The sequence below is a fragment of the Aedes aegypti genome, chromosome 2, assembly GCF_002204515.2.
Source record: "Aedes aegypti strain LVP_AGWG chromosome 2, AaegL5.0 Primary Assembly, whole genome shotgun sequence".
NCBI classification, from domain to species: domain Eukaryota; kingdom Metazoa; phylum Arthropoda; class Insecta; order Diptera; family Culicidae; genus Aedes; species Aedes aegypti.
This window is the reverse complement of record NC_035108.1, coordinates 306,375,299-306,393,784: the sequence shown is the minus strand read 5'-3', so window position 1 is coordinate 306,393,784 and position 18,486 is coordinate 306,375,299. Positions and strand designations below refer to the sequence as shown.

Below are 18,486 nucleotides of genomic sequence, written 5' to 3'. Positions count from 1 at the left end.
GTGCCTATAGTAGCACTATTTCTAATTTCTGTTCCTATAGTAGCACTAGCATCACGGCGTTGGCAAAATACTAATCAAAACCATATTTTTACAAAGCTTTTATATTTTTCCTTCAAAGTGTGGATCAAAAGCTTTTTTTTGATGTAAAAAAGTTCTTAATTCATTGATTATTTCGTATAATAAAAAACAGTTTCTCTCAGTAGTGCTACTATAGGAACAATAGGTTTACTATAGGCGCAAGGGAGCTAAAATTTTAAGCAAAACTAATTATTTCGATCATTTTTTGAACAAAATCAAAATGTGTATCAATGGCACTTAGATAAATAGCTCCTGACCATGTCAAAAAATATTTTCAATAGATTCATAGCAAAACGGCCGTAAAAAGCCACTAGTGCGACTATAGGAGACTGTCCACTAAGGGAACACTGACCCTAATCAATTTACTTATCCCAAATGAAGAGTTAGATCAAAAGTGTCTTCTACAAAGTTGAACAAAATAACATTTTTAAAAAGATCGCAGAAGAGCGTAATCACAAATTTCCCCAAACAAAAAAGTATGTGTCAGAATTAAATCTTAAATCAGGGCCAACCTGAATTAAATCTTAAATCTAGGTCCACCAACTTTTTTCTTATAAAATACAAATCTCAATTACGAACGACTTCTCCCAGGACATCATACGTCTAAAATCGACGTGAACTGAGAAAACACGTTTTTTCCTGGTAAAATGTTGATTCGGACCATTGTGCAATGTATATTAGTGGAATCTCTGATGAAAATTTTAGAAGCACTTCAAGAACAATCTTTGTGGAAATTATCTGAGGTTTCAGCGTTATACTGCTGAGAGATTCTGACAGAATTCCTTCAAGCATACGTAGAAAAATCATTGGAGATTTTTTTCAAGGATGCCTGTAAGGGTTGCGAAAGAAAGGGATTCATGTAGGAATCCTTGGACGACTCCCTGAATGTATTTTAAAATAATCTGAAAAAAAACTGAGATAATTCTTGTAGCTGTTCTTCGAGGAATCTATGGAAGAGTTTTGCAAGGATTCTTACATGTTTTTTTTTGTAGAAATTTCAATATTTTTTTTCTTCACTATTTCATGTAACAGTTTCTTTTCGGATTTTCTAAAAAAATCAAATCAGGATTAATTTGTGTCGTCCATATGTTGCTTCGTGATATTGGCAGATAACATCGACAAGAGATTACTTCAAAAATGTGGAAGGAAAAAGTAGACTCTTTCTTATAGTTTTACGTGGGTTAGAAAGGTGTCAAAATAGTCGTGTTCCGTAAAACTTGTAAACTTCCTTTTTCTTATTTTTCTCCTTTTTTCTTCTTTTTATTTTTCCTTTTCTTATTCTTCTTCTTCTTCCCCACTGAAACAGAGGCTGATTTTCAGCTTAGTGTTTTTTTATTATTTTCACTGTTATTAATTAAGAGTTTTCTTCAGGAATTTACAAAAATACTACGTCCTTCTGGAGTTTATCCAATGATGCTACCATCGATTTCGATATGATTACATTTGAGATTTCCGTTCAGAATATCTTCAAGATTTCGAGCAGTACCCCAGAGATGCCTCACTGATTTCTCAGGATCTCCTCCAAAATTGTGCTTTAGGATTTCTTTGAGATTACAACCAGGAATTTATCTAAGTAGTCCTTCAGAAAGCATTTCAAAATTACATTATTTCAGACTTATTTCAAAGAGCTGCATGAGCAGTTAGTGAATGGAAATTTGATTAACTGTTGAAGAATTTTTTTAGAGCAACTTAAACGGTACCCCTAAGCAAATTTTTAAAAATTATTGAGAGTGTTCTTGATAGATTTTCTGGATTAATCCCTGGAACAATTGCTGATACAACTGAGTGTGAGCACATAACTCAGCCCATATAAAAGTGGGTGCACAGAAAAAATTCCGTGAACAGCAGAAGTGAACTCGTCAACAAGCAAAAATACACCGTGAACTAGATCATGTATCTATGAACGCGTTGCTTAGTTCCGTACAATTAGTTGCTTGTAGGATTTCCTGCAAAAAATCTCTTACCAAATTTGTACAAAAACTTTAGAATTAATCTTTGGTTGTTTTGAGGTTATGGCGCTCAGTCTGGTATGCTCAAGAGTAGTGTGTGGCCTTTTCAATTCGTTGCAGACGAGCGACGGAATCAAAATTAATCGTGTCCGTTTCACGTTGCTCGAGTGCGAAAAGATTCGTGTTCAGCCGAGGAAGGATTACCAACTGGTGAGCTCGTTTTATGCTTATGATATAACACATTTTCATCGTTGCAACGTAACGTTTATGTAATTTTCAAACAAACTTTGAACGGTTCACCACTACAAGTGTCGAAATAAACTCTTATTCCTGTTTCATATAACTTCATACATACATACTTTTCTATTAACGTCATTACTAAAAATAACCTTTGAATAGTTCAACATTATGAATGTCGACGTGCTTTTTCAATCTTCTTCCAATATATGTTTACCGCAAGACAAAAATGCAAAACTAGTTCTTCCCCATCTCGACTGAGGGCAACGCCGGCAACAGACGACTTTGATATTGATCAATAATATGAGATGTGCTAAAATGTGCACTTCGAGAATAAGCGGTAAGTCCCATCCCTTATTCATTTGAATCAAAGTGTAATTCTTATGAGGCCAAATAGACAATAGAACGGTATATGAAACAGTGTGATCACAGTCGAATTGATCAATAGAGAACGTCTGTAGGAATCTTTAGTAGATCGCAAGAGGAACTACTAAAGCAATCGGTGGACTAATTAATTGGAAATTTCTGGAGGAAATTTTGGAATTGTATCTGGGAAAAATTTTAGAGTAATCATTGAGAAAATTACTTTGTACATTTATTGAAAACCTTTGGAGGAATTTTTGGACGAATTTCTATGACGAATTGTGGGAAATCTCTAGCATAATTTCTGGAGGGTTGCCTGGAGGAATCCCTGAAGGTATTTCAAAATAAATCTCGAAAGAAACCATTAAAAGAATTCCGAAAAACTTTTCCACTAGGAATTTTGCAATGAATCCTGCTGAAATAGTGACTTAAGAGACTATTATTATAAGGAAAGAGTCTTTGAAGATCTTCCCTTAAAAATAGAGGATTTTTAGAAATTTGCATTAAAAGAGACCTACTACCAACCCTGTAAATGGTGAAAAACTTTCCACCGTAGTAAATTTTTTACTCAAACAAATCCCTCAACCGTTCCAGAGTTCGGCTCAACCCAGACGTCTGCTGTGCGGTATACGTGCTAGCTGTACCTACTGTCTGCCGCCACAGCCCAGACCCCCCAACTCCTTACAGCCTTGCTTCGCAGCATCCATCCCAGACAAGGCCCAGAGTTCAATGACCAAAACATTGCCATCGTCGTCTCTGCCCCCTGCCACCGTCCACCGTGTGCCCTGCCCAGCCAAACCAGACTTTCCGGGTTGGGGAACTCCTGCCCTGCTGATACCATCGTCATCGTCATCGTCGACGAGTGTAACCCATACTGCTACAATGACAGGATGAACGAAATAACGAACGCTAACAACAGAGCAAGGGCCTTCCCCAACGCAACGCTCTGCGGTGCCTGGCTGAACTGTGGGCAGTTTTCAAAAAGGCTAGCGGCTTTTTTGTGATTGAAATTCGTTGTTTTGTTTTCAAAAACATTGTTTTCGAGACAAATTTTTGAATAGAGCCTTAGTTAAACAAACAGTTTTGTTACTAATGACCACGTATGCGATTATTGTTGTGAAAACCATCATCAATATTGGACATTAAACAGTTATGACGATATGAATCATGTTGCGATATTCAAACATCTTCTGAAGTGATCTTTAGCTGTTTAGCTAATATAGCTTTTTGAGTAAGTTTTCGAACAGTGTATCTGTATAACATTTTACGATAGTTACAGTCCATTCTCCTTTACTCAATATTCCGTATCTCGATATCGAATTAAAAAACCATAGTAAAAGTTTGTTTTCATGGCTAACTCGATCGTCCCTTGGATCTCAGTTGCACTGGTATTGTGTTCTGTAACTCTATATCTCCCTTAATCGATGGTGCCATCAATATCGAGTTCTAGAGAGTTGACTGTTAGTATATTTCATTCAAGAAACATCTGATGTTTGAACTTTTTCCATTTTTGTTAAAAACACCAACTTTGGCAACGAAACAACAAAATATTTAGCTCTGACATTCCAGGTATACCTTAATAGAAGTATTCACCATGGAATTATGAACAAGAAACCCCTATCAAAACAAGTAATTCTCACGATTTTGGCCACCTGATTGCCCACAGTGGGCTGGCTGGCTGGATGGCTGCTGGGATCGCAGCCAGCAAAGTACTTTGTCCTTTTTAGGGGTCGGTCGGTTGAGTCACAGACCGCCATGCCACCACCATCGAAAGGCTACGCCGCCCCATCGCAGTATATAAATCAAGTTGAATGGTCCAAAACCGATTTGTGCGCCGGCGGCCGCAGTGATGATGCCTTTGTCTGGCTCGGGCGGTTGCGAGAGGATGAGGAAGCATAACGACAGCGTCAAGTACCGGGCGTCTGCTACACACCTGAAGCTACACACCTGATGACGGTGGTGGGACATGGCGTGGCATGGCGGATTGAACTGTATCGAGATGTAATTGCTGATTAGTTCCAACAAGGGTGACTGTAATGTGGGGACAATCACTGCAAAAGTTGGTTTTGTTTGCGGGATAACGGAGAAGGGTGGATTTGTCCCAAGTAGAGAAGCCATGAAATATAGAAGCTACTGATTCCTAGAAATAACAATTTATTAAAAAGGATATTTTGCTTGTTTTCTTGGGAAAAAAAGCAGAATGTAGAAAACAAAATTAAGTTTGATATAGAATTAATATATGAATACCAAAATCAAATGAAGATTTGATAAATTTAAAAACTTTTCAAGCTTCCAAGATTTTAACGGAGAACTTTAGCTTGTACATTAGCGAATCAGATAATGAACTCGTGAATTGAATTGAATCGTAAAACGTAAAGATTCTAATATGTGTGTTTTTTTTTAAAGACACTACACGTAAAATGCTCCCAGTGGGTTATTTGCCCTTTGAAGAAAGCACCACACTAGACAACGGACTAGCATGCAACGCCCAGTGGCACAGTCGGAAAACATTCCTGTCGAAAAGTTTTACGGCCTGAGGCGGGAATCGAACCCACACTCCTTAGCACGAAGCGGCTAAATGCCTTGGTGACACTAACCGCACGGCTACGAAGCCCACATAATATCGTCCCATTGATGCTACAACTAGATAACACGAAATTTGAAATTTTTGACTTCAATATGTGTTGATGGTTTTCAATAAGGCATAGACGGCAAAACTTTCACATAAAAAAATAATAATAAAAAAAAATATTGCAAACAGTTATGTGGATATTTTGGTTCTCTAAGGTTTGCTCTTCATAAAGATCATCAGAGAGTTTTCCAATGGTCTTCACAGACATCCTTACAAATATATCAATAGATCTCCACAGAAATTACGATAGAGGTCTCCATACAGGTCAAAGAACCTCATAGAGGTCTATGCAGAAGAGATTACATAAAACTCATTAGATGTCTCCACAGATGTCTCCACAGAAGGTCTCCACAACTAATTCACAGAGTAATCCAAGCGAACAGGCTTACGAAGCATACGGAGAACGAGGACGGTCAGTCGAAAATGCAGTTCGGCTCCTAAGCCATCTAAGAAACAATGAAAAGTCAATTATCAAATTAGGTTGGGGATTCGTGAATTTAATTGGTTTATAAAATAAAGGGAAATTAATTCGTAAAAAATTGGAATGCAATAGATGTTCCAGATCATACAAGAACTTCCAGGAATATAGGCACTAAATCTTCAGGCGCAGTAAGTGATCTTTTGGTGGATAAGAATTTAATATAATAATGCATAGACCTTTCAACACTTCATAGAAGTAAATGAAATATTATATAGAGTTATACAGATGTTCTCATTGGTCATCAGAGTTTTCAGCAGTTGTCTTCATAGATGTCTTAGTAAGCATCTCCACAGAAATCCTAATAAAGGTCTGCATAAAGGTATTTACGCAGGTATCGACAGAACTCTAAACAGAGATCCCCTTAGAGGTTTACACAGAAGACTCTACAAAAGACTCCACAGAAATCTTCACATAGGTGTCCATCTCCACAATTGTTCGAGAGAGTAATCCTCAACTAGCTTGCGAAGCAAGCAGAGAGTGAGAACGATCTATATCATCGACCTTACCATACGATACACGAATTAAAAATTGGCAACTTAGGCTGTGAACAGTTTCACCAGTTCGTTTAACTATTAGTTAAAATTTGACATTCCAATAGTAATTTTCCCCTCAAATGGTTAAATTGAACATCGCAGTCGACCCATTTGAGCTTTGACAGTCGAGTAGTTATTTCAGAACAAAGTTGACAGATGATTAGTTATTCTCAAATTCACGGGAGCAAAAAATAACTTTCGAACTGTCAAGTTTAACCATGCTCCAGAGCAGGGTTATTTCTAACCGGAGGGGAAATAACTATCGAGCTGTCAAATTTTAACTAAAAGTTAAACGAACTGGTGAAACGGTTCACAGCCTTAGGCAAAGTAAGCTCTGAAGTCCTAGACGTATCTTTGAAATAGGAAAATATCATCTAGTCCGGTCTGGTCGAACACCGACCAATTGTATTATGAGACGCTTAGGGATGTATTGAGTTTAAAATGATGATAATACATAAAAAAATTGAAAAAAAAACCTTGTACCTTCAAACGTAAAGAAAAATCTTCTGAATCAATTTACATGACTCTCATGGTTACTCATGGTTAGAAAAACTCGTCAGTAGTTCCGTTCTTTTATTTTGTACAATATAGTATAGTGGGAAAACTTCGCTTGTCATACACAACATCTACGTGGCAATTCTGACTTCGGTGGATCAGGCCACTACCAAAAGATTAACCGTCTAGCTGTCGCTAGATTGGTTACCAGCTAGAATTGTGTGCGATAAGCGCAATTTTCGTCTATGTTTTATCCAAAAATTAATTCCGGAATATGTTTCCGGATTCAACTAAAAAAATTACTTAAGCTTTCAAAAGTTTTCCCTCACAATTCCTCCAAAAAATCATTGATCCTGTCAAATCTTATGCTGAGATATTTCGCAGAAAGTTCTACTAGCAAATCCTCTGTGAATTTCTTTAGAGTTTTTACAAAAATTGTTTTACAAATAGTTTTGCGAAGTCATCAAAAGTCCTTCAGAAATATTTCCAAAACACATCACAATTTGCGTCAGAAATTCGTCTATGGATTTTATTCTGGCAATTCTGCTTCAAATTTTCGGATTATACTAAAAAATATCTACGAAAAGTGTTTTTGAAATGTTCCTTGCCTTCGAATCTTCAAAATTGGTTGAAACCCACAGGAATTCTTTTGTTTCCAAAATAATATAGTAATCCTGGAAGAATTTCCGAAAGTTTTTCTGAAAGATTTGTTGAAGAAATCTGAAGAGAAAATTTAGGAAGAATGTGAAAAGCAAAGCAAGAATGTGAAAAGCAAAGCAAGAATGTGAAAAAGCAAAGCAAAGCGAGGTAAAACTGATTGAAAGAATTTCTAAAACATTATCTGGCGAAACTTTTCAAGAATTTTTAAAGCAATTTGATAGAGATTCTTCGAGAAATTTACTTGTAAGATCAGAAGCCTATAAAAACTTTAGGAAAAATCTGTTGAATAATAACTACTAATCCAGGGAACAGTTTTCCATGAGAATCCCAGGGCGAACTCAGTGAAAACTGGTAAAAGAGTTCTTGAAAAAGGCACTGATAAATTACGAATATAACACAGGCAAACAGACAAACCCCTACGGAGAAATTGCTGTGAAAAATTTTATTTACAAGTGACATAGCCCTCGACTCGCATGTTATTGCATTTGGCATCCATCGTGTGGTAATCCATTCTTTACAGATGTACCAACATTCACTTCCTAGTCGTTTTAGATAAACAGCAGTGAATCAAATTGTCATCAAAATAGACGAAAAACAAACAACAAAGCAAGCTCGCTCACAACCGTTTGTCGTAACCTGGGAGGGAGGCACAGATACTACACACGAAATATTGAACAACACTTTTCCATATTGCAAGATAACTGCCGCTCACCAACGACAATCAAGGCAGGCTTGGGAAAACTCGCTAGTTTTCTTTTGTTGTGTACCTTCGACCTTTCTGGACAAACTTGGAAAAAGGGCCATAGTTTTATGTGCATTTAATTTTAATTTTGATTGGAAAAGAGTAAAAAGATGCGTGTTTCAGTACTTTATATTCGATCAAATTAAAAGATGCTATCGTGGCATTGCTTTTGGGTGTGCAGGAATTGATTTTAAACTAATTGTTACCAACGTTGTTGAAATGCAAAAATATGTTTCGATCAATTACGCGCTTTTTTCATGTTTGTCCATTCTTTAAGATCTGGGCTCACAGTGACAGTTCGTGACAGCAGAATCTCGGCTCACTATGACGTACATAAATTTTGTATCGGTTTCTCCCTCCCAGGTCGTAACTGTTGTGGATAAGGACACAATCAAAAGCAAATTGTCATAACAACAACAGAGCGCAACATTCTTGCAACTATTTCAACTCGCGATTAACCAGTTATTTTAAACACAAAACCAAATTTGTTTTATGGATGCTGTTTGATAATGTGTCAATGTTTACCAACACGGAGAAAGTTCTTGAAAATTGCAATGCGAAGCCCAGAAAATTACTCCGCATATGGTGATCGATATTTGTCATATTCTGTTCAAGTGATGATAAACTAATGTTGCGAAACAAAATTGAATTTCGTTGAAAGATCACAAAGGAATGTTCCTCGTGAGTTTTGTAAAAGTCTTGACAAAATTGTGAAAATTGTAATTACGAAAAGTGTAAAAATCGTGATTATTCTATAAAACAAGGCCCCCTCGATCTCCTCTAGAAAAAATCTTAGCTCCGCCATGAATATAAAACAATTGTTTTGCAAAATTTTGTAAGCTGAGGAATATGTCATTCACCGCTGTCCCTAAATGCTAGGCCCTAAGGTAACGGTCGTATATTGGACCCCCAAAGGAAGTGATTTTAGTTTTTAGTTCCAATTAATTAATTGCGCAGCACAACAAAGAACATGCCGAAATGTAGAGAAAAACTTCCTCTACGAGATAAAAATGCCCATACGGTAATGTAGGATCCAAAAACGTCGAAAATAATTGAATTGTGTTTTTCATTATTTTGGGCACACCGGTACATTTTGGACCCGCAAAGTATAAATATATTTTGGACACCCGGCATTTTTATCGTTTGGCGACAAAGTCCACGACACTGGTTGTATAATATGCTTGCCCATAGTCTAATCAATCGATTGACAATGAAAAACCTACGCTTTTAGTTCAGAAATTTGAAAAAAAAAATTGTTCACATTTGAAAACGGTTGCATGGTTAGATAAAATAAACACATTTTCTATGTACAAACGGTTGATGGAAGTGCGGAATAGTCCTATCCTTCCAAATCGCATGCGAATTGAGTCGGTCTTTCGAATTAAACTGGGAAATTTGCAGGAAAATGGCCCAGGGGGTCCAAAATATATTGGTTACCCTATATCGGATCTCTTTGACAAAACCCCAAATCCCTTATGCTACTGAACCTCATTTTCTCAGCGTTCGTCATGTAATTTTTAAAACACTTTTGCAAGCCTAATATACCTCGCGACGGTGGAAACTAATAATGTTGCCAAAATCAGAAGAGCCACTCACTGTGTTGCATCCACCCGCAATTTATAATCATATGAGGAAAACACAAAAGTTATCTTCCCATTATGGCAATTTCAAACACCTAACACAACAAAAGCGCACAACGCCCAGCATCCTTAATTACATCCATCATCCCTGGGAACAGTGGCTCTGGGATGTCGTCTACCGCCAAGCTTTCGTGTGCCATTGACTTTTCGCTGTTTTCCATTCTGGTGGGTTGAGAAAAGTTCTCACTAGCTATCTACTGGCCACAAGGAGGAGAATTGTGGAAAGAACACACTCACTCGCAGGCACTCAAGGTACATCGTACTACGGGTAGGCAAATTACATCAAAGACCACCGACCGAAGAAAGGACACGGCCAGGACGACACTGGCCGAGGTCAATGACAAAACCAGTCACCGCAGCCAAAATCCTCCCGATGCTGAGCTCAGGGAGAGGATATGCCAAAGATGCAATGTCTCGTCGGTCGTTGTATCAGAGTCAGTTCTGAAGGATGAGAGCAGCAATAAAACCGTCCCGGAACTAGGAAATGGCTTCACACATTGCTGGTTCCTTCTTATGTAAGAAGGCGCCATTCGAGAGATCGGGAGGACCTACAGAGTTCGCGCATCGCGCTGGGATGCTGGTTCTGCCTTTGACACTGCATTTCCTTCTCCTGTCAGGGGGTTCAAATCCCCGGGAAAGCTTCCATCGAGTAAGTCAAACACCTTGCTGGGTACAAACAGTCAGAGAAAGGACCGCCGCGATGAACCGCGCTGTTCTGGGGGCCTCGTCTTGGATCGTGCGCAGGTTTGGGAATTCCGTCTGGCGCTGGCTACGGACGGATACGACGACGGTTGACTGTACCTTTTATGTGCACGTTGACGGCATTCACAGGCAACCAGCCAGCGGGATGATATATTGCTTGTTTCCAACGATTTCCGGGATAGCGAAGAATGGGATTGGATGTGATGACGTGAAGCGGAGCGGTGCTCGAGATGAAATTAAAGTTGAGATAAAAAGTTATTACGTCTCGTTTCCAGAGAACGCTTTCGAAACGTGTTTGTTCTTCGTTCTTCTCTGATTTATTGAAATTAATAGTATTAATCTGGAATGGGTGTCGATATGCAAATTTATGCAATTTAGAACCCAGGATTTGATGGTTACTGACACCGCTTCAATTTGTATTAAAAAAAAATAACAAGGTAAAACCAAATATTATTGATCAATAGTAAGAAAAGCTCAAAATTTTTCGCATTAGGGTGGTTCAAAATCTCCTATACATTCCTTAACACCCTAACCATAAAAAAGTGTTCTACGAAATGTTTAGCTTTTTAGGTGGTGATTTGAAGGTGGCCCAAATATGATGCAGTTTTATATGGAAATTACTATGGAGAAATTTTGGAAAATGTTCCAAACACGTTAGTACTGTAATGGAAGCACAAAATTATCATCAAATCAGGGCCGGATTTACAAATGTGGAGGCCCGGGGCCCTATTCCAAGAAAAACATGTTGATATCTTAGAATAGATAAAATATTTTAATATTCTTCGTAAAGTTTTCATTATCATAAGTCAACCTATTTTAATACGTTCAAAAAATGCTTTGAATCCCTTATAAACGTTAATAAACTTTAAATTTAAATTAACGAACAATTCTCGCTAAAACCAAGCCGCCATCATTAGAATTCCAATTTTATGTCATTGATCGCTAGTTTTCGATAAAACTTAAGGGTGGTCCTTTCGGTTTTCTCAAATTGATGGACACCTCGTACGCCAGCTAGCGAAACTGTTTGCGAAAAAGCCCATTTTTTGATAAATCTTGTTTTTAACAAACTATGATTCGTGGTTTACGGCTAACCAGCCGAGTGGACGTTTGACAACTACCGAAAAACTAGGGTTTTTTCTTCCGAAAGAGGTGCGCTTTGCAAAAAAGGACCACGTGATTATTGAGCTGAAATCGAATTCAGGTTAACTACTGCGTCCATGAGTCCTCTCGTGGCGTAGGGGTAACGCGCCGTAACTAGAGATCAGGGAGTAATGAGTTCGATTCTCACCGAGAAGACGTGTAATTTTTTCACAATACTTCACATCAATTTGTCCATTTAAATCCAATTGCAAAGTATATGTAATGTTTAGTTTTTCGGTAGTTGTCAAATCTTGGGTATTTCTACACGTGATATGTATCATATTTCCCTTGGAACACATAGCAAACTTAGTGGCATCGTATAGAGAAAGGGTATAGCTTTCATTTGAATTTAGAAAAATTTTGTCGGCCATTTTAAATTTGGCCGCTATTTTGAATTTCGATAGAAAAATCGTTTTTTCACCATTGGCGCAAGGCTCGTTATGAATTCTGAAATCACCATCAGATAGCTGAGGAAAAATTGCGTAAGATAGGCTACAAAAACTAGGTGAGCAATGGTATTTACCCTATGAAATGAACGATTTTCTAAATCATGTTCTACAATTTTGACGTATATGGCGAGTGCAATCAATGCAAACATTATTTTTTGTACAACAAAGAAACAAGTTTTCAATCGTTGGCATTTTATTCGAGTAGTGTGAAGAATAGAGTATTATTTTGAGTGATAAAATCTGGTGGCCATCTTGGATTTTGACGCCATCTTGATTTTAAGTAGTAATTTTTCACCTTGATAGCACTCAACATGTCGAATTTAGAGGCTGATTGTAGTGAACCGTGATGAAAAATTCTACAGGCTCCAGAGAAAAACATCAACTTTAACGCGGCTATTTATCAGATTTACCTTTTTTTTTTCTTATCACTATACTAGGAATTCCTCCAGATATTTTTTCATTAATCCTTCAACCGAATTCTACGGATGTTACTCTAAGAGATCTCACAAAGATTTTTTGAAGATGTAAACGTAAATCTTAGAGGAGAACTAAGGAAATCAATGGAAGAATTACCGGATAAAATCTTGAATAACTTAGGTCTTCCTTGAAAAATACCCAACAGATTTTTTGGAGAATTCCTGATGGAATCTTCTAGGTAGTTTCTATGGTTATCCTAGAAAAAAAAACAGATTACATTCTTGAGATAAGGTACCGCGGGGCAAGTGGGTAAATGGGGTAAGTGAAAATAATTGGTATACTTTACTGAATATGTGAATTAACGATTTAAACTCGTGCGTAAACCTTTGAGGCCATTGAGAACATTCCAACGATAGCCATTATTGCATAATAGAGCAACAGTTCCGAGAGAATCATGAAAAAATACTCAATGTAATACTGTCGTCAGGAAGGATCACTGTGTCAGGAGGAGTCACAAAAAAGAGGCCTGATTGAATGATGAAGTATAAAACTCTTATCTTTTGATTCCTTTTAGGTTGATTGTTTTTTTTGGTTTCTTTTTAATTCCTTTCTGGTCATTTATTGGTCTCATTTTTCAAATTGCTGTATTCAACGCACATAAACACTACCAGCCATGCAGGGGATCGATGGAGTCATTTTCATAATAATTATCTACAAAAATACCAAACTAAAATAGCTCAAAAGGGGTTTGTTTCTTCAGCAACATCCTTCATTAAGGGCCCTATTTTATAAGTCGAGTCGACCAAAAACGACTCAACTGGAGTCACTGTCGACCAAAAATGTTGCTCGACTCGGCTTTGTCACTCGAGTTTTTCGACAGCCCTCACTCTATGTGACTGGATTACTATGGGAGTCGACGGGTGACATCTGAAATATGCATGCTTACTTTGATCGACAGTGATTACAGACGAGTCACTTGAATCAGCTCGATTTACAAAATAGACCCCTAAGCTTTGAAGAATGAGTTTTCACTATGGGATTGTAATGCGGGTTACTTAGATAGTGCGGAAACCATAACATACTAAGCGAAATGATATATTTTCTGTTAATCAGTTAAGCCAAACGAATGCAAAAGTAGAAAGCATCATGTCAGAGCTATTTTCGATGCAATCGAGAACATTTAAGGATTTATATTCAAATATTGGTAATTTATGAGATTTAAGCATTTTTGAAACGCCTACAAAAAATCAGTCCTTAAGATTTTGATACCAGACCAAGTGCCTTGCCCGATCTCTGAAGCTACAATATCATTACAAAATTTACTAGTGTCTCAACGCGCAATCCGTAAACTCCATTCAATAAACAACAATGCATATGGTTCAAACATTTGTTTATTCATTTCTATCAACAGTTTAAGACGGTTTTCATTCATTGAAAGAATGAATGCTATTCCTGAACTCCTGTTCCTAAGAATCATTCTAGTCTATACAGGCTTTGCAGAATTCGCTCTCATTTGATTATGAACCACGATCAAAGCAAGCAAAGAAAAACATCCCATCTGTTGCGGTCCACGATCGTCATTGTATCGCAAGGTGTAACAAGTCTGATAAATGGAAGCAGTGAGCGAGAGCCCCAAAGAGAGAGCGACGATAAAATCCATTTTTCTCGCTTATTTACCGTTGGGGATAGGTGTTTTTCTTTACTGGCACGATAAACAATCCACGAATTTCCAATAGCAATAGTGTCCCCCAGGCTTGGAGCATGTTTAGAGGGGTTTTATCATGCACTACTATCCCCCCAATCTGATCAAAGTTGTAGCATTATACGATAAACAGTCTCTCATAATGTGCAGCATGTTATGATAGTTACTGAGAGCGATACGTGAGAGATTCTCTCAAATTTTTCAGGATTCAATCCCTGAGTCTATATAAGCATTATAAAAGAAAACTTATTTTTAATATCCTGTTTTTGGAGCAGGCTCTGTGTCAGTAGGAACGTAAGGCCTGGATGAGAATAATAAGAAGAAGCGTAACCATTTTTCACCAGTAGCCTAAAAGTTCAACATGTTGAGTGCTAACAAGGTGAACAACACATTCTACCAGGCTTGAGAAATGTGACCGTTTTTGGGCAGCCATCTCGGGGTGAATGATTGAAAAAAATGTTCAATAATTCAATCGTTAATATTTCGCTTGCGTTTTCAACTAATTGAAATCTATTAGCGCTAACAGCAAGAGCACAATCATTCCGTTGCGATACATATAAACAAGTTCAATTTATGCTGCCTTTATCGAGCAAAAATGCAAAACCCCGAAAACCGCAAAAATCGCGTCACCACTGTGCTCGAGTCATTTCGCATTCGGGTTTGAAAAACGTTGGGGAGAAGAAGATTACAGTTTTGAAGAGCCGTGACATTTTTTTGTTTTGAACTGTCATGGTTTGCTTTGGATTTTGATGGTCGTGTAGAAAAATGTGAATGTCGAGGTGGTAAATGTTTGCTACAGTACATTTCACATCCCTGCATTCTTCTACTTAAAATCAAGATGGCGTCAAAACCCAGGATGGCCGCCAGATGTTTTCATTCCTGTTCTTTACTTGACGCAAAGAAAATACCAACGGATGAAAACTTGTTTCTTTGTTGTACGAAAAATTAAGTTGGCATTGATTGCACTCTCCTTTTACGTCAAAATCGTAGAACATGGTTTGAAAAATCGTTCATTTCATCGGGTAAAGACCATTGCTCACCTAGTTTTTGCAGCCTATCATACTCAGTTTTTCCTCAGCTTTCTGATTCTGATGATCAGCGTTCAAAACGAGCGGTTCGCTAATGGTGAAAAAAAACGATATGATAAAAGGTGCGAGGCGACCTTAACTTAACATTTATGAGCACAACTTTTGATAAATCATTATAAGTATGTAAAGGATTTTTCATTTTTCCTCCAATTATAGTGTAAATTTATCCTTCATATTAGAATTGCCGTTCGCAATAAATAAATTAGTCTTTAGCATTTATATTTATACAATAATTACGTCTTGGTTTATTTCTTGAATAATTTTTAGAGTTCACCAAAGTCTATTTTTCAGCCAAACATAAGGTTTCATAAACAGTACGCAATATAGCATGAGAAGAATTTACTAAAAATCTATTATGGAACTCGAAAGGTTTATGGCAAAGATCTGCCAAGTTATCTTAAACCGAATTCATCCAGAAATTCATCTGAGAATACACCGGTTCCAGTTGTTTTTCTTCATATTCTTCAAGGAACTTCTTCAACAATCACTACAGGATTTATTTCCAGAAATCATTTCTCGGTGTGCCTCCTATTTCCCCAACGAGTCGTCAGCAGTACCTCAAGGTATGCATCTTTGGCATCCTGCCAGGAAGAATGCAAGAACAATTGCTTCAGGAATTGTTTCAAGCGTTCTAGCAAGAAGTTTATAAGGATTCCTTCAAGTATTCTTTTAACATGGCACTTTTGGGAATTCTTCTGTGTATTTCTTATATTTTTTTATGCATTTTACAAGAAAATTCAGAAACTTCAATTTCTTTTGATTTTTTTTACAGATTTTACACAAAACTCTTTTTTTTTATAATCTGTCTGGGGAATTACACCAGAAGCTAGGAACAAAAATGATGCAAGGATTCGGTCAGCAGATTGACTAGGAACATTTTCAAGCATTTCCTTAGGCAGGAATTGTAAATGCTCTAGGGAACCTTAAAATTTGCTTTGAATAGTTTGTGGATACTATCCTGAAAATTTATCTTTAAGCTTTTTTAAATAAAAAAATATCTTTAAGCTTTTTTAAATAAGCTTGCAAAATACTTCCGATAAATGGAGTTTGTTTAGAAATTTCCCCTGTATATTGTTTGGATAGTTTTCCGAATTATTCTATGAACTACTCTAGGTATTACATAGAAAGATCCTAGTGCAATGCATGCAGAAATGTCTGCAAACAATTCTTCGGAATTTCATCAGAGATTTTTCCAAGAATTCAATCTATAAGTTCTTTCTAAAGTTCTCTTGAGGACTTTTCAATAAGGTCTCTGAATATTCTAATAGAAAATTAGGAAAGCTTCAAGAGTTCCTCCGGAAAAATAAATCATTTTTCAAAGAATTTGATCAGAAATAGCTCAAACGATATGATTCAATTTTAAACAGCAATTACATATCTGAAACGTATCGCATTGATTTGTCCAGTAATTAATCTTGAGCAAAAGCCTCATGAAGTCATGAGTTTTTTCAGGACTCCTCACACTAAGCTCATTTAACCGAAAATCGGTGAATTTCACCGTAATCTCAACTGCTGAACAGTTCGGTTAAACAAAACACCGTAATTTCGTCAGAATTTTACGGATTCCGGTGAATTTTTACCGAACACTGTAAAAATTTACCGTACTCCGTTAATTTATTTTACCGAACTGTTCAGCTGCTGAGATTTCACAGGAATCCGTAAAATAATTTAAGTGTACTCCATATATGCAAACAAGAATTCTTCCAATGATGCATTAGGAATAATTTCAGGAATTTTTTTGCAGGACTCCATCTGATGCTTAGTTCCGGCAATATCATTTAATCGGTAATATCTATGAACACCTCTAAGAACACCAAAAAAATCATCAACGGATTTCAAAGGAGATTTCTTAACATATTGCTTCTTAGATTCCAGAAGTTTCTTCAAGGCCTAAACTAAAATTGATGGAGGAATTCCTGAAAGATTTCCTGCAGTATTTCTAGATGGAATTCCGAAAAGAAAAACCGGTATGAATTTTCCTAAGAATCTCCAAACAAATTCCAGAGAAATCGATGAAAGAACCACAGACAAACAGACGTCACACTCTCACCGATGTCCATCGACCACCTTTTTAACGGCCGATTCACTACCGCCATCTGTTGGTCCATCGGCCAAACACACCGATTTTAGCATTGGGCGTACATGTCATCGTGACTATGATTTTGATCGGGATTTGTTCTAAGTGTTACGTCTGTTTGTCTGTGAAAGAACCTTGTTAGAATTATGGGAAGTTTATTGCAGTATTTAATATAAATGATTAATCATGAGTTGAAAAGGTTGCAACCATGTTGCACCCTGTGATTGTCATGACACTTTTGCTTTTGATTGTATCCCTATCCACAAAAGTTTGGACATACGGTTGTGAGCGAGCTTGCTTTGTTTTGTTTTTCGTTTGTTTTGATGGCAATTGAATTTGATTCACTGGTGGTGAATATGACACATTTCAAGAAGTATATGTTCACCACTAATTGGTACAGTACGATATGTGAGGGCGCTAATAATTTGGATGTCTGTTCTGTGTGCCTCTATGGAGATTTTTGTGCAAAATTATGAGAAAACCCCCACAAGGACTTCTAGAGAAACTACTGTAATATTCTCTATGAGAACTTATGTGAACCTTCCTTGTGAAGACTTCTTTGAAAACTTCTGTCAAGTATTATGTGAAGCTTTTTAAAGCTTCCTGAAGAAAGCTATATAGAGATTTTAGGAGAAATCTCTATGGTTTGTTCAGGAGATTTTTGTGAAATATTTTATGGAGAGTTCTGTAGAGATTTATGTGGGAACAGCTGCGCCTCTTTGAAGACTTCAGTGGCGACCTCTGAGGGCACCTTCAGGCTTTGTGCAGAATTCTAAGGTAGGTACATCTTATGGGAATGTTGATTTGTGTAGACTTCTTTAGACGCCTCTATGAACACCTCTGTGAAAACTTTTGGGGAGATCTCTATGGAGACTTCTATTGGTATTTTCATGCAAACCGTCATGAAAACTTATATGAAGACTTCAACGAACACGTCTGTAGAGGCTTAAGTGAAAGTTATTTGAAGATTATTATTGAGATTTAATAAATATTCATATAAGAAAGAATGAAAATACAATCGAAACGGTTCTAATTGCCGTTGAGATTGAAAGCCGCTAAGAAAATCCCCAGTGTAACTTAAAATAGTCAAAAGCATCCATC

At 37.1% G+C, this 18,486-nt stretch overlaps 1 protein-coding gene across 2 annotated transcripts in view; it reads right to left on the bottom strand.

The window, feature by feature from the left end:
• Positions 1–18,486, bottom strand: part of LOC5573805 (histone acetyltransferase KAT7) — a 356,986-nt gene that overhangs the window by 320,009 nt on the left and 18,491 nt on the right. The gene's annotated exons all lie outside the window — the stretch shown is intronic.